This window comes from Heptranchias perlo, chromosome 11 (assembly GCF_035084215.1).
Source record: "Heptranchias perlo isolate sHepPer1 chromosome 11, sHepPer1.hap1, whole genome shotgun sequence".
Taxonomy (NCBI): domain Eukaryota; kingdom Metazoa; phylum Chordata; class Chondrichthyes; order Hexanchiformes; family Hexanchidae; genus Heptranchias; species Heptranchias perlo.
Genome location: NC_090335.1, coordinates 75,993,204 through 76,009,051, shown reverse-complemented (window position 1 = coordinate 76,009,051; position 15,848 = coordinate 75,993,204).

The following is a 15,848-nucleotide window of genomic DNA, read 5'->3' as shown; positions in this document are numbered from 1 at the left end:
GAAGGTGGACCTTCTCCTTGACCCTCTGTAGTCCGTGTGGTGGTGGTGGACCTTCTCCTTGACCCTCTGTAGTTCGTGTGGTGGAGGTGGACCTTCACCTTGACCCTTTAGTTTGTGTGGTGGTGGTGGGCCTTCTCCTTGACCCTTTAGTCCGTGTGCTGGTGGTGGACCTTCTCCTTGACCCTCTGTGGTCTGTGTGGTGGAGATGGAGCTTCTCCTTGACCCTCTGTAGTCTGTGTGGTGGTGGTGGGCTTTCTCCTTGACCCTTTAGTCCATGTGGTGGTGGTGGGCCTTCTCCTTCAACCGCTAGCAGTTTGTTACAACTGAGTGAATTGCTAGGTCATTTCAGAGGGCACTTAAGAGTCAACTGTTGGGCACCGAAGGATATATCAGAAAATAACATTTTGGGATGCAGTATATGAATAATTTGAGACATGACATGTGGTAAGTGTAACAGGCTCGGGAGGAACAGGTGGCTTTGGACCTATGGTTCCCAAAGCTCTCCACCAGTGGGGGTTTTCATCGGCTCATATCTGGGCCTGTTGTAGACTCATTGATAGAGATTGATTGCTATGATTAGTCAATAACTGCATTATTATTGTCATGCGCCTACCAGGATGGTAGAAGGTGAACTAGATGGACCTTGGTCTTTTTTTGTCTAGCAATTCCTATGTTCCTATATTGGCCTTGGAAAGGGTGCAGTGCAGATTCACCAGAATGATACTGGGGCTTGAAGGGTTAAATGATGAGGACAGGTTGCATAGACTAGGCTTGTATTCCCTTAAATATAGAAGATTAAGGGGTGATCTAATTGTGATGTTTAAGATGATTAATGGAGTTGATGGGGTAGATGGAGAGAAACTATCTCCTCTAGTGGGGGAATCAAGAACAAGGAGGCGTAATCATAAAATTAGAGCTAGGCCGTTCAGTGGTGAAATCAGGAAGCACTTCTTCACACAAAGGGTAGTTGCTGCCTGGATCAGCTGATCAAGGTGTAAGTGAGGAGTTCGTAAGCTTGAGGAGTCTGGAAACTTTATATAGTGATTTCTGCAGCCTGGCAGGTCACAAAGACCTGCACTTACTTCTGACCAGCTCTCACAAGGTCAGCCCACTGGAAGATTTCCAGACTCTTATGAGGACCGTTTTCAGAAATTTGGCTTGCATTCGCTTGAGTTTAAAAGGTTGAGGGTTATTCTAATCAAGGTCTTTAAAATGACAAAAGGATTCGATAGGGAGATATAGAGAAACTGTTACCTTTGGTGGGGGAGCTCACAACAAGGGGGCATAATCTTAAAATTAGAGCTAGGCCATTTTCTCCCCAAAAGGCTGTGGATGCTGGGGGTCAATTGAAATCTTCAAGACTGAGATTGATAGATTTTTGTTGAGTAAGGGTATCGAGGGATATGAAGCTAAATGGAGTTGAGATATGGATCAGCCATGATCTAATTGAATGGTGGAACAGGCTCAAGGGGCTGAATGGCCTCTTCCTGTTCCTATGTTCCCTTCCTGTTCAGGCATGGTTTTCCCTATGGGCATACCATTAGGCTATTGCCATGGAGGAGGAGGATACACAGCACAAGATCAAGCTAAAGAGAGTCAGGCACCATTCAGGTTAGGGTTAGGATTCAGGTTAGGGCGTTTGGTTTAGGGTCAGGGTGTGTCAGGGTGTGAGGGTTAGGGTTTGGGTGTGTTAGGATGTGGGTTAAGGATAGGGTTAAGATTAAGGTTAGGAGTTAGAGTTAGAGGTTAGATGTTAGGGTTAATATTAGGGTTTGGGTTCGGGGGTGCAGGCAGGAGGGTGGTTGTGCCCTCTTGTATTCGTTTTCTCATTTCTTGAGTTTTTTGTTTCACTGGGGCCTGCCACTTTAGTTTGGCTCACGCTTTCTATTGCTTCTTGTCCTGTTATACTTGCTATTATACTTTGTTTCGGTAGTTTTTCTGGTGTCTGGCTGGTGTTATGGTAGTGGGGTTGATTCTGGTCCCCAACAAACTGTGACTTCCTATATTAGGATTGTTTGTTCCATGGGTTTTCTTGAGCGTTGTGGATTGGCTTGTGTTAGGGTTAGGGGTTTGAATTAGGGTAAGGGTTGGTTGGGATTAAGGTGTCGGGTTAAGATTAGGGTTTAGGGTTAAGGGGTTAGAGTTAGGAACGCTGCATTAGGTTTAGGGGTTAGGGTGCTAGGGTCAGGGTTTTATGGTGTTAGGGGGTTGGCCTTAGGGTTGGGATGAGGGTAGATTAGGGTTAGTGTATGGGGTTAGGGTTAGGGAGACTGCTTTAGAGTTAGGGTTAGGGCTAGGGTACTGCATTGAGTTTGAGCTAGGCTTAGGGTGCATTGCATTAGGGTTAGGGTTAGGAATTATGGTTAGGGTTAGGGTATTGCATTGGATTAGGATTAGGGTTGGGGTAATGGTTAGGGTTAGGATTAGGGTTAGGCTAGGAATAAGATTACATTTGGGGTAGGGTTAAGGTTTAGGGTTAGGGTTAGGGTTAGGGGTAAGTGTTAGGGTTAGGGGTAAAACCATTAGAACATAAGAAATAGGAGCAGGTGTAAGCCATGTAGCCCCTCGAGCCAACTCCGCCATTCGATAAGATCATGGCTGATCTTCGACCTCAACTCCAATTTTCCGCCCGATCTCCATATCCCTTGTTTCCCTTAGAGTCCAAAAATCTATCGATCTCAGTCTTGAATATACTTAACGACTGCGCATCCACTGCCCTCTGGGGTAGAGAATTCCAAATATTCATGACCCTCTGAATGAAGAAATTCTTCTTCGTCTCAATCCTAAATGGCCGACTCCTTATCCTGAGACTATGTCCCTTAGTTCTAGGCTCTCCAGCCAGGGGAAACATCCTCTCAGCATCTATCCTGTCAAGCTCCCTTAGAATCTTGTACGCTTCAATGAGATCGCCTCTCATTCTTCTAAACTCCAGCGGGCATAGGCCCATTCTACTCAATCTTTCCTCATAGGACAACCCTCTCGTCCCAGGGAGTAATCTAATGGGTTAGGTTTGTGCGTTAGGGTTAGGCTCAGTAGTTAGGGGTTTGTGTTAAAGTTAGGGTTGGGATGCTCTGTGTTAGGGTTAGGGTTAGCATTAGGGTTAGGGTTCAGTTTAGGGTACTGCATTAGGATCAAGGTTAAGGTTGGGGGATAGGGTGTTAGGGATACGGTTAGGGTTAGAGTTGCGGTCAGGGATAGGGGATTAGGGAGTTATGTTTAGGGTTAGGGTATGACTATGGCTAATGGTTTGGAGTTGGGTTAGGGTTAGGTGTACAGTTAGAGTTGGGGTTAGGAATAGGGATTCGGGGTTAGGGCTAAGGTTAGAGTTAGGGTTGGGGTTAGGGTTAGGGTACTGCCTTATGGTTAGTGTTAGAGTTAGGATTTGGGTTAGTGTGTTTTTGCAACTGGAATGCTGTTTCCAGTGGGGTCCTGCAAGGCTCAATAGTAGTTCCCTTGCTTTTTGTGGTATATATTTATTATTTGGACTTGAATGTAGAGGGCTTGATCAAGAAGTTTGCAGATGATAAAAAAATTGGCTGTGTGTTTGATAGTGAGGAGGAAAGCTATAGACTGTAGGGAGATATCAATGGACTGGTCAGGTGGGCAGAAAAGTGGCAAATGGAATTCAATCCATAGAAGCGGAGGGCAAACAAGGCAGGGAAGTGCACAATAAATGGGAGGATACTGAGAGATGTAGCGGAACAAAGGGACCTTGGAGTGCATGTCCACAGATCCCTGAAGGTAGCAGGACAGGTAGGTAAGATGGTTAAAAAGGCATAAGGGATACTTTCCTTTATTAGCCGAGGCATAGAATATAAGAGCAAGGATGTTATGCTGGAACTGTATAAAACACTAGTTAGGCCACAGCTTGAGTACTGCATACTGTTCTGGTCACATTACAGGAAAGATGTGATTGCAGTAGAGAGGGTATGGAGGAGATTTACGAGGATTTTGCCAGGACTGGAGAATTTTAGCTATGAGAAAAGATTGGATAGGCTGGGGTTGTTTTCTTTTGAACAAAGGAGGCTGAGGGGAGATTTAATTGAGGTATATAAAATTATGAGGGGCCTAGATAGAGGGATAGGGAGGACCTTTTCCCCTTAGCAGTGAGGTCAATAACCAGGGGGCATAGATTTAAAGTAATTGGTAGAAGGATTAGAGGGGAGCTGAGGAAATTTTTTTTCACTCAGAGGGTGGTGGGGATCTGGAACTCACTGCCTGAAAGGTTGGTAGAGGTAGAAACCCCGAACTCATTTAAAAAGTACTTGGATGTGCACTTGAAGTGCCATAACCTGCAGGGCTAAGGACCAAGTGCTGGAAAGTGGGATTAAGCTGGAAAGCTCTTTATCAGCTGGCACGGACCTGATGGGCCTAATGGCCTCCTTCTGTGCCATAACTTTCTATGATTCTATGATTAGAGTTAGGGTCAGGGTTAAGACTAAGCGTTCAGGTTAGGGTTAGGCTAATGCTTTAGGGTTAGGGTTAGGATTAGGGTTCATTGCATTTGGGTTAGGTTAGGGTTTGGGTTAATGATAGGGTTAGTGCATTTGGGTTAGGGTTAGGGGTTAGGGTTAAGTTTAGGTGTTGGATTTAGGGTTTGAGTTAGGCTTAGTGTTAGGGTTAGGGCTACACTGCATGAGAGTTAGGATTAGGGTTAGGGTTAGGGTACTGCATTGGGGTTAGGCATTGGGGTAGGATTAGGGTAGCATTTTAGGGTTAAGGTTAGAGTTTAGGGGTAAGATTTGGGTTGGGGTATTCTGCATTAAGGTTAGGGTTAGGGTTAGGTTTAGAATCATAGTATAACAGCATAGGATGAACGGCCTCCTTCTGTGCTGTGACCTTCGAGCCCATGCCGGCACTTTGTAAGAGTAATCCAGTTAGTCCCGTTCCCCCGCTCTTTCCCTGTAGCCATCAATTTTTTTCCCTTCAAGTATTTATCCAATTCCTTTTTGAAAGCCATCATTGAATCTGCTTCCACCACCCTTTCAGGCAGCGCATTCCAGATCATAACTACTCGCTGCATAAAAAAGTTTTTTCTCATGTTGCATTTGGTTCTTTTGCCAACCACCTTAAATCTGTGTCCTCTGGTTCTCGATCCTTCCACCAATGGGAAAAGTTTCTCTTTATGTACTTTATTTAAACCCTTCATGATTTTGAACACCTCTATCAAATCTCCTCTCAACCTTCTCTGCTCTAAGGAGAACAACCCCAGCTTCTCCAGTCTATCCATGTAACTGAAGTCCCTCATCCCTGGAACCATTCTAGTAAATCTCTTCTGCACTCTCTCTAAGGCCTTCACATCCTTCCTAAAGTGTGGTGCCAGAATTGGACACAATACTCCAGTTGTGCCGAACCAGTGTTTTTATAAAGGTTCAACATAACTTCCTTGCCTTTGTAACCTGTGCCTCCATTTATAAAGCCCAGGATCCCATATGCTTTTTAAACTGCTTTTTCAACCTGTCCTGCCACCTTCAAAGATTTGTGCACATATACCCCCACGTCTCTCTGTTCCTGCACCCCCTTTAGAATTGTATCCTTTAGTTTATATTGCCTCTCCTCATTCTTCCGGCCAAAATGTATCACTTCACAATTCCCTGCCGTAAATTTCATCTGCCATGTGTCCGCCCATTCCACCAGTTTGTCTATGTCCTCTTGAAGTCTATTACCATCCTCCTCACTGTTTACTACACTTCCAAGTTTTGTGTCATCTGCAAGTTTTGAAATTGTGTCCTGTACACCCAAGTCCAAGTCCTTAATCTATATTAAAAAAAAGCAGTGGTTCTGATACCAACCCCTGGGGAACACCAATGTATACCTTCCTCCAGTCCAAAAAACAACCATTCACCACTATTCTCTGTTTCCTGTTACTTAGCCAACTTTGTATCCATGCTGCCACTGCCCCTTTTATTGCATGGGCTTCAACTTTGCTGACAAGCCTATTATGTGGCACTTTGTCAAATGCCTTTTGAAAGTCCATATACACAACATCAAAGAATCATAGAAATTTACAGCACAGAGGGAGGCCATTTGGTGCATCGTGTCTGTGCCGGCCAAAAACAAGCCATCCAAACTATTCCCACTTTCCAGCTCTTGGTCCGTGGCCTTGTAGGTTGAGGCATGTTAACTGCATATCTAAGCACTTTTTAAGTGAGTTGAGGTTTCTGCCTCTACCATCCTTTCAGGCAGCGAGTTCCAGATCCCCACCTCAACTCCCGTCCAAACCTTCGACCAATTACTTTAAATCTATGCCCCCTGGTTTTTGACCTCTCTGCTAAGGAAAATAGGTCCTTCCTATCCACCCTATCTAGGCCCCTCATAATTTTATACACCTCAATTAAATCAGCCCTCAACCTCCTCTGTTCCACAGAAAACAACCCCAGCTTATCCGATCTTTCCTCATGGCTAAAATTCTCCAGTCCTGGCAACATCCTCGTAAATCTTCTCTGTACCCTCTCTAGTGCAATCACATCTTTCCTGTAATGTGGTGACCAGAACTGTACGCAGTACTCAAGCTGTGGCGTAACTAGTGTTTTATACAGTTCTAGCATTAGGGTCAGGATTTAGGGTTAGGGTTAGGATATTAGGGTTAGGCTTATGTTAGTGTTATAGTTAGGGTAACACTGAATTAGGGTTAGGATTAGGGTCAGGATCAGGATCAGGGTCATTAGGGTCAGGGTCAGTGTCAGCATTTAGGTCTTAGGTTTAGAGTTAGTGAATTGCATTAGGCTTAGGTTTAGGGTTAGGGTTAGGGTAGGTAACTGTGTTATGGTTAGGGTTGGTGTTGGTGTTGGTTTTGTGGTTGTGGTTGAGGTTGAGGTTGGGGTGGGGGAGTGTTGTGTATGGGGTTGGGGTTGTGGTTAGGGCTAGGGGTTTGGGCTTAGGTAGGGATACAGATTGGCGTAGGGATGGGTTTTGCAGTTGGATTTAAGGTATTAGCTTTAGGGTTGGAATTGCGGTTAGGATTAGGATAAGATTAGGGGGTGCGGACAGGAGGGTTGTTGTTCCCTCTTGTGTTTGTGTTCTCATTTCTCGAGTTTTTTTTGCACTGCATCCTGCCACTTCTGTTCGGCTTGCGCTTTATATTGCTTTTTGTCCTGATCTACTTGCCCTTATCCTTTTTTTTTGTAGTTTTTCTTTCCCCCGGCTGCGGTTATGGTAATGTGCTTTATCTTGGGTCCCATCAAACTGTGACTTCCCATGGGTGCTGTTTATTTGAGTATTGTGGGCTGGCTTTAACCTGAATAGTTGGGATTTGAGGCATATGTTGGATTCTTGAAAGGGGGTAAACCTGGTTTAGGTTAGGATGAGGATAAGAGTGATGGTTGGGGATATTTTAGGGTGAAGTTTTCAGGTTAGGTTCAGGTGCAGGTTAGGGTCTGGGGTAGTTGATGTTAGGGTTAGGGTTCAGCGTAGTTGGGATTAGGGTTAGGAGTGGGGTTGGTGTCTGGGGTATTTAGGATTAGGGGTGTGGTAGGGATCTGGGATAGTTAGGATTAGGGTTAGGGTCAGGAGTAGTGATTTATTATAATGTGTATTGTATTTTCTGTCTAATGGATTTAGTCAGGGTTAGGGTCAGGGTAACACTAGGTAAGGTTAGTGCATTAGGGTTAGGGGCTTAGGGTTAGGGTTGGAGTTGGGGTCAGTGTTAGGGTTAGGGTGTTGGGGGTTTAGGGTTTGGGGATAGGGGTTAGGGTTGGTGATCGGGTGTTACGGTTGTGGTTAGGGTAGAGTTAGGCTTGCATTAGGGCTAGGGTTAGGGGATAGGGCTAGGGTTAGGGGATAGTGTTAGGGGCTAGGGTTAGGGACCAGGTGCTGGGGAGCAGGGGCTTGAGGACCAACTGTACACCTGGTCAGGTCACCTTTCCTAACTGTACATACAATGTCAGATTTCCTCCTGTACCTGTGAACAGTACATAAATCTAGATTTTCTGCTTGGCCATAAATCTGAGTCGAAAAATGGGAGAGCACGATTCATGCCCTCAAGAAATAACGTGGATGACTCCACCACAGAGTTCGCCTCATTTAATATTACAGGTGAATTCTGAGTGGCAGTGCTATTTCAAATTCAGTCTGCAAAAGCTTAAAAAAAATCTCTCTATTTTAGGATTGTTTCCCATTGTCCTCTCTTCATAGCAACATATGATGCAGGTTTTACTTTCTGTAAGCTCCTTCATAGTTCTGAGCAGGGCCTTTGGGAACTCACCATTCCAGGGACAGAAAACTCGGTCCTGCTGCAGGATTTAAAGGCTTGGAACAAGTTAAGGGGCATGCTTATCCACAAAGCAAGGCACAGGAGGCTATACTACTTGGACAGGAGAGACGTAGAACCCATACAGTGCAGTTATGCCTAGGGGAGTGACCGCCAATAGTAGCACATCACACAACTAACAGCAATGACAGTAACAACTTGTTTTTATATCGTACCTTTTTAACATAGATAACATTAATATCCCAAGGTGCTTCTCAAAGGCATAGGGAAAGATATGGACACCTAGCCAAAGGTGATATTGGGAGTGGTGACCAAAACCTTAGTCAAAGAAGTTTGTCTTTTCGTAGAGGATCACTGAGCCTTTGGAACAAGATGCTGGCTTATGCAGTAACTGCAGATTTGTTACAAAGAGGGCGATTTTAAAATGGAGCCGGAAAGGGGGCAGTGGGGTCAAATTTAGGTTGGGAAACTCATTAGTACGGGTTTCCCAGACGTTCTTACAATTGTGACGTAAGGATCTCTTTTATTTTTTTGTCAGTTTCCTGTCAGACTGACCGGCTGATTGACAGGCTGGTCTCAGTTGGATGGGAGACCAGCCAGGGAGAGGATGTGTTCAGTTAAGTCTGCAGGTAAGCCTTTGTATATATGGATGGGGGGATGGGTGCGGGGGGCATGGGTGGACATAGGTGGGCACATATGGGCATAGGTTGGTACAGGTGGGCATAGGTTGGCACAGGGGTCACAAGTCATGGGGATTGGGATCGGGGGTCAGTCATGGGAGGGTGTCGGGATCGGGTGTCATTGCGGGGTCCACAATCGTTGAGGGGGAGGGTCGGGGATGAGAGGATCAGACTGGGGGGGAGGAAGTGGGTTGGTCGCCCACCCCTCATCCTGCCCCGGCGAAAACCGGAAATTGGCGGGTTGGAGCCGGGTTGGGACCGGGTCTGAAATGGTGGCAATTTTCAATGCCCCCCCCCGCCCCCAACCCACCTGTTTTTTAATTTGAAAATTGAGCCCAAAGTGTTCAACGTGTTTCTGGCTGAAGCTGATATCCCTGCATATGAAGGGTAGGTGGCATGTAAGGTGATGTGTCTCATGGTCACTCTGGTCACCTGGAAATGGTTTTAATCACTTTTGGGAGCTCGAGAGGCATTTTCCCAAAACTATATTGCCTTGAATTGGCCATGGTGTTTTTTAAAATCTTGTTTTGCTTCTCCCAGAAGATTACATGGTTGCTGATGGGTTGGGAGCTTTTGGTGATCATGATTCTCAATTGCAACATGACTATATGGGACATGCTCAATGTATCAGTGGGCACTGGCACCAGTACTGAGGAAAGAGGGAGCTGTTCCGTTGGGATGGGCTCTACTTAAACCGGGCTGGGACCGGTGTCCTGGTGACTCAAATAAGTAGGGCAGCAGATAAGTGATTAAACTAATAAGGGGGTGGGGGAGAGGTTAGGGTTCAGGTTACAGTAAATTTATAAGTCTAAGGAGAAAAGTCAAGGCTGTAGAGCAGAGTAGCGATTTGGGTAAAAACAAGCAGAGTGTGTCAGGAAGGGACAGAGGGCGCTAAATTGGGCCGTGTAGCGCCCGTTATTTTGTCTCTACATGGCCTCTCTGACATCCAAGATAGTGTCTTGGATGCGCACGCACGTTTCCAGCGTGATGTGCGCCAGATGCCATCTTGGTATAGGAGTTAGCGCAGGCGCAGATAAGGAACGCTGGAATCATGTAAAGTAGGGAGAAAATGGTTTCAATCAGTGTGCAACGCTGATTTAAAGTGATAGACACCATTTTGGGACTTAACACTCAACTCAATGCGCAGTCTTAATCCCGACCATCTGAACATGTCTTAGAGTGCCAGGAGGACCCCTCATCTGGGGCTGTTTAACGGGACCATGCAGGATTTACAGGTTAGTGGCTGGATTATTGCTTCTGGCTGCTGAGACATTTACAACTGTTTTTGGAAGTCTCCTTGAATACTAGGATGTGGGGACATAGTCTAACATTTAGACAGGACGTGCAGGAGTGAAGTTAGGAAATGCTTCTACATACAAAGGTTGGGAGACATTTGAAACGGTCTTCTGCAGATGGCAGTTGATACTAGCTCACTTGTGAAAGTTAAATCTGAGATTGATAGATTTCTGTGAACCAAGGGTATTAAGGGATATGGGCTAAGGCAGGTATATGGAGTGAGGTCACAGATCCACCATGATCTCTTTGAATGGTGGAACAGGCTCGAGGGGCTAAATGCCACTGCCACTTGCTGCCTCTTCATATGCGCCACCTTCTCCTGCAAGAAAGCGGAACGTGTGTCTGAGTGATATGCCTGTCATGGTTGAATAGCTACCAGTGTGTGTGGCCTGGGAGCTGTGCGTGGGCGGCTTGAAACAATGGTAATGTGCAAGGGTGAGAGGAAGCATCTGGTTGGAAGAGTTGAGTACTGATGGAAAGAGTGAGTTTGTTGGAATGTGGAGGATGGGGGTTCAGTGCGTGGTGCAGTTGGTAGGAGACGCCACTTGACAGTTGACCTCACTCACCTTGTCCACTTATGTCATAGACTCATAGAATCATAGAAGTTACAACATGGAAACAGGCCTTTCGGCCCAACATGTCCATGTCGCCCAGTTTATACCACTAAGCTAGTCCCAATTTCCTGCACTTGGCCCATACCCCTCTATACCCATCTTACCCATGTAACTGTCCAAATGCTTTTTAAAAGACAAAATTGTACCCACCTCTACTACTGCCTCTGGCAGCTCGTTCCAGACACTCAGCACCCTTTGAGTGAAAAAATTGCCCCTCTGGACCCTTTTGTATCTCTCCCCTCTCACCTTAAATCTATGCCCCCTCGTTATAGACTCCCCTACCTTTGGGAAAAGATTTTGACTATCTACCTTATCTATGCCCCTCATTATTTTATAGACTTCTATAAGATCACCCCTAAACCTCCTACTCTCCAGGGAAAAAAGTCCCAGTCTGTCTAACCTCTCCCTATAAGTCAAACCATCAAGTCCCGGTAGCATCCTAGTAAATCTTTTCTGCACTCTTTCTAGTTTAATAATATCCTTTCTATAATAGGGTGACCAGAACTGTACACAGTATTCCAAGTGTGGCCTCACCAATGCCCTGTACAACTTCAACAAGACATCCCAACGCCTGCATTCAATGTTCTGACCAATGAAACCAAGCATGCCGAATGCCTTCTTCACCACCCTATCCACCTGTGACTCCACTTTCAAGGAGCTATGAACCTGTACTCCTAGATCTCTTTGTTCTATAACTCTCCCCAACGCCCTACCATTAACGGAGTAGGTCCTGGCCCGATTTGATCTACCAAAATGCATCACCTCACATTTATCTAAATTAAACTCCATCTGCCATTCATCGGCCCACTGGACCAATTTATCAAGATCCCGTTGCAATCCTAGATAACCTTCTTCACTGTCCACAATGCCACCAATCTTGGTGTCATCTGCAAACTTACTAACCATGCCTCCTAAATTCTCATCCAAATCATTAATATAAATAACAAATAACAGCGGACCCAGCACCGATCCCTGAGGCACACCGCTGGACACAGGCCTCCAGTTTGAAACACAACCCTCTACAACCACCCTCTGTCTTCTGTCGTCAAGCCAATTTTGTATCCAATTGGCTACCTCACCTTGGATCCCATGAGATTTAACCTTATGTAACAACCTACCATGCGGTACCTTGTCAAAGGCTTTGCTGAAGTCCATGTAGACCACGTCTACTGCACAGCCCTCATCTATCTTCTTGGTTACCCCTTCAAAAAACTCAATCAAATTTGTGAGACATGATTTTCCTCTCACAAAACCATGCTGACTATTCCTAATTAGTCCCTGCCTCTCCAAATGCCTGTAGATCCTGTCCCTCAGAATACCCTCTAACAACTTACCCACTACAGATGTCAGGCTCACCGGTCTGTAGTTCCCAGGCTTTTCCCTGCCGCCCTTCTTAAACAAAGGCACAACATTTGCTACCCTCCAATCTTCAGGCACCTCACCTGTAGCGGTGGATGATTCAAATATCTCTGCTAGGGGACCCGCAATTTCCTCCCTAACCTCCCATAACGTCCTGGGATACATTTCATCAGGTCCCGGAGATTCATCTACCTTGATGCGCGTTAAGACTTCCAGTACCTCCCTCTCTGTAAAAGCATTGAACTTCTCCCTGCACTGCATCCATGGTCATGATGCTGTGCACCTGGCATTGACTTTGTCCCCCGCTGCCTCCCACTGCCTTTTGGATATATGTCTGGAGGGCCTCTTGCTCCCCCACCACCCCCCTGCGGATATAGGAGGTCCCTCCTTCTGCCCACCTCTTGCACCAAGGTCTCTAGTGCATCAGCAGATAACCTTGGTGCATGCACTCTCGCAGGCCTGGTACCAACTCAGATCGGCAGATTGGTGAGGTCTGTCGTGCAGATTGGAGGATGTGGGATTTAGAAGTGCACAACTTTATTCAATGTTTTAACATAATTCATCAGTGTGTAAACATAGGGATGGCACCTGCATCTGTGTTTTACATGTGCGATGTCTGATCTCCGTTCAGACTCTGTGCAGACAGTAGAATGTTATTTTCAGCAACTAACAGGTGCCAGCTACCTTTAAGAAATTTTTAAGAAACATCCTCCCTTTAAGAGATTGAGCGCCCCCAATGGTGGAAAGTGCGAATTGCATTGATTCCACGTGCAAGGCCTGGAAAGGAACGTTGATTGCAGGTAAGTTCTGGGGTGGGTCGAAACTTGCGTCCAGCCTGCGCAGGGGCCATTGGGTGCGGGGGTAATAGCGCATCACGCTATCTACACCCAAAAACGGCCCCTGTCCGATTTTTCCCACAGAGAGTTTAACAAAGATAACAGGGCATTAGTGACCAAGGTCACATCAGGGAAAAATAGTAAAAAGTTAAAATTAAAGGCACTATATCTGAACGTACAAAGCTTTCGTAACAAGACAGATGAGTTAATGGCACAAATAGTGATAAATGGGTTTGATCTAGTAGTCATTACTGAGACTTGGTTGCAGGGTGACCAAAGTCGGGAACTAAATATTCCAAGGTGCTTGACTTTTAGAAAAGACAGACAAAATGGAAAAGTTGCGGGGGGTGGGGGTGGGGTAGCCCTGATAATAAAGGATGACATAAGGACAGTAATGAGAAAGGATCTTAGCTCAGAAAATCAGGATGTAGAATCAGTCTGGGTGGTGCTAAGAAATAACAAGGGGCAGAAAACACTGATGGGAGTAGTTTACAGGCCCCCTAACAGTAGTTATAGTGTTGGACAGAGTATAAATCAGAAATTAGAGCAGCTTATAACAAGGGTAATGCAATAATCGTGGGGGATTTTAATCTTCATACAGACTGGGCAAACCAAATTGGCAAAAGTAGTTTGGAGGACGAGTTCATGGAATGCATTCGAAACAGTTTTCAAGAACAATATGTCGAGGAACCGACTAGGGAACAGGCTATTTTAGATTGAGTATTGTGTAAGGAGACAGGGTTAATTAGTAATCTCATCGTTAAAGATCCTCTGGGGCAGAGTAATCATAATATGATAGAATTTCATATTGAGTTTGAGAGCGATGTAGTTAAGTCCGAAACTAGAGTCTTAAATTTAAACAAAGCCAATTACATAGGTATGAGGGTTGAGTTGGCTAGATTGGGAAATTAGATTCAAAGATATGATGGTAGATAAGCAATGGAGAACATTAAAAAAAATTCATAATTTTCAACGAATATACATTCCCTTGAGGAATAAAAGCTCCACGAAAAATGATCCATCCATGGCTAAGTAGAGAAGTTAAGGATAGTATTAGATTAAAAGAAGAGGCTTACAATGCTGCCAGAAAGAATAGTAAGTCTGAGGATTGGGAGGGTTTTCAAAATCAGCAAAGGGTGACCAAGAAATTGATAAAGAGGAAGAAAATATGAGAGTAAACTAGCAAGAAATATAAAAGCAGATTGTAAGAGCTTCTACAAGTATGTAAAAAGGAACAGATTAGCACAAGTAAATGTTGGTCCCTTCGAGGCTGAGACAGTAGAAATTATAATGAGGAATAAAGAAATGGCAGAGATGTTAACCAAATATTTGGTATCTGTCTTCACAGTAGAAGACACAAAAAACATACTGGAAATAATGGGGAACCAAGAGCCTAATGAGAGTGAGGAACTTAAACCAATTAAGATTAGTAAAGAAAAGGTTCTGGAGAAATTAATGGGACTAAAAGCTGACAAATCCCCTGGACTGATGGCCTACATTAGGGCTTCAGCTATTTACAATCTATATTAATGACTTGGATGAAGGGACTGAGTGTAATGTATCCAAGTTTTCTGACGATACAAAGCTAGGTGGGAAAGTAAGCTGTGAGGAAGACACAAAGAGTCTGCAAAGGGATATAAACAAGTTAAGTGAATGGACAAGAAGGTGGCAGTTGGAGTATAATGTGGGGAAATGTGAGGTTATTCACTTTGGTAGGAAGAATAGAAAAACAGAATATTTTTTAAATGGTGAGAAACTATTAAATGTTGGTGTCCAGAGACACTCGGGTGTCCTGGTACAAGAAACACAAAAAGTTAGCACGCAGGTACAGCAAGCAATTAGGAAAGCAAATGGCATGTTGGCCTTTATTGCAAGGGGGTTGGAGTACTAGAGTAAGGAAGTCTTACTACAATTGCACAGGGCTTTAGTGAGACCTCACCTGGAGTACTGCGTACTGTTTTGGCCTCCTTATCTAAGGAAGGATATACTTGCCTTGGAGGCGGTGCAACGAAGGTTCACTAGATTAATTCCTGGGATGAGAGGGTTGTCCTATGAGGAGAGGTTGAGTAGAATGGGCTTATAATCTTTGGAGTTTAGAAGAATGAGACGTAATCTCATTGAAACATGTAAGATTATGAGGGGGCTTGACAGAGTAGAGGCTGAGAGGTTGTTTCCCCTGGCTGCAAAGTCTAGAACTAGAGGACATAGTCACAGGATAAGGGGTCGGCCATTTAAAACTGAGATGAGGAGGCATTTCTTCACTCAGAGGGTTGTGAATCTTTGGAATTCTCTACCCCAGAGGGCAGTGGATGCTGAGTCACTGAGTATGTTCAAGGCTGAGATAGGTAGATTTTTGGACTCTACGGGAATCAAGGGATATGGGGATCAGGCAGGAAAGTAGATTGAAGGGTTGAAGATCAGCCATGATCTTATTGAATGGCGGAGCAGGCTCGAGGGATCGTATGGCCTACTCCTGCTCCTATTTCTTACGGCCTACATCCTAGGGTTTTAAAAGAAGTGGTTGCAAAGATACTGGATGCATTGGTTGTGATCTTCCAGAATTTCCTAGATTCTAGAATGGTCCCCGTGGATTGGAAGGCAGCAAATATAACCCCCTTATTCAAGAAAGGAGGGAGAGAGAAAACAGGGAACTATAGGGCAGTTATCCTGACATCAGCAGTAGGGAAATTGCTAGAACCTACTATTAAGGACGTAGTAACGGGGCACTTAGAAAATCCAAACATGATAAGGCAGAGTCAACATGGTTTCATGAAAGGAAAATTGTGTCTGAGAAATCCATTAGAGTTTTTTGAGGGTGTAACTAGCAGGGTAGATAGGGGGAACCAGTGGATGT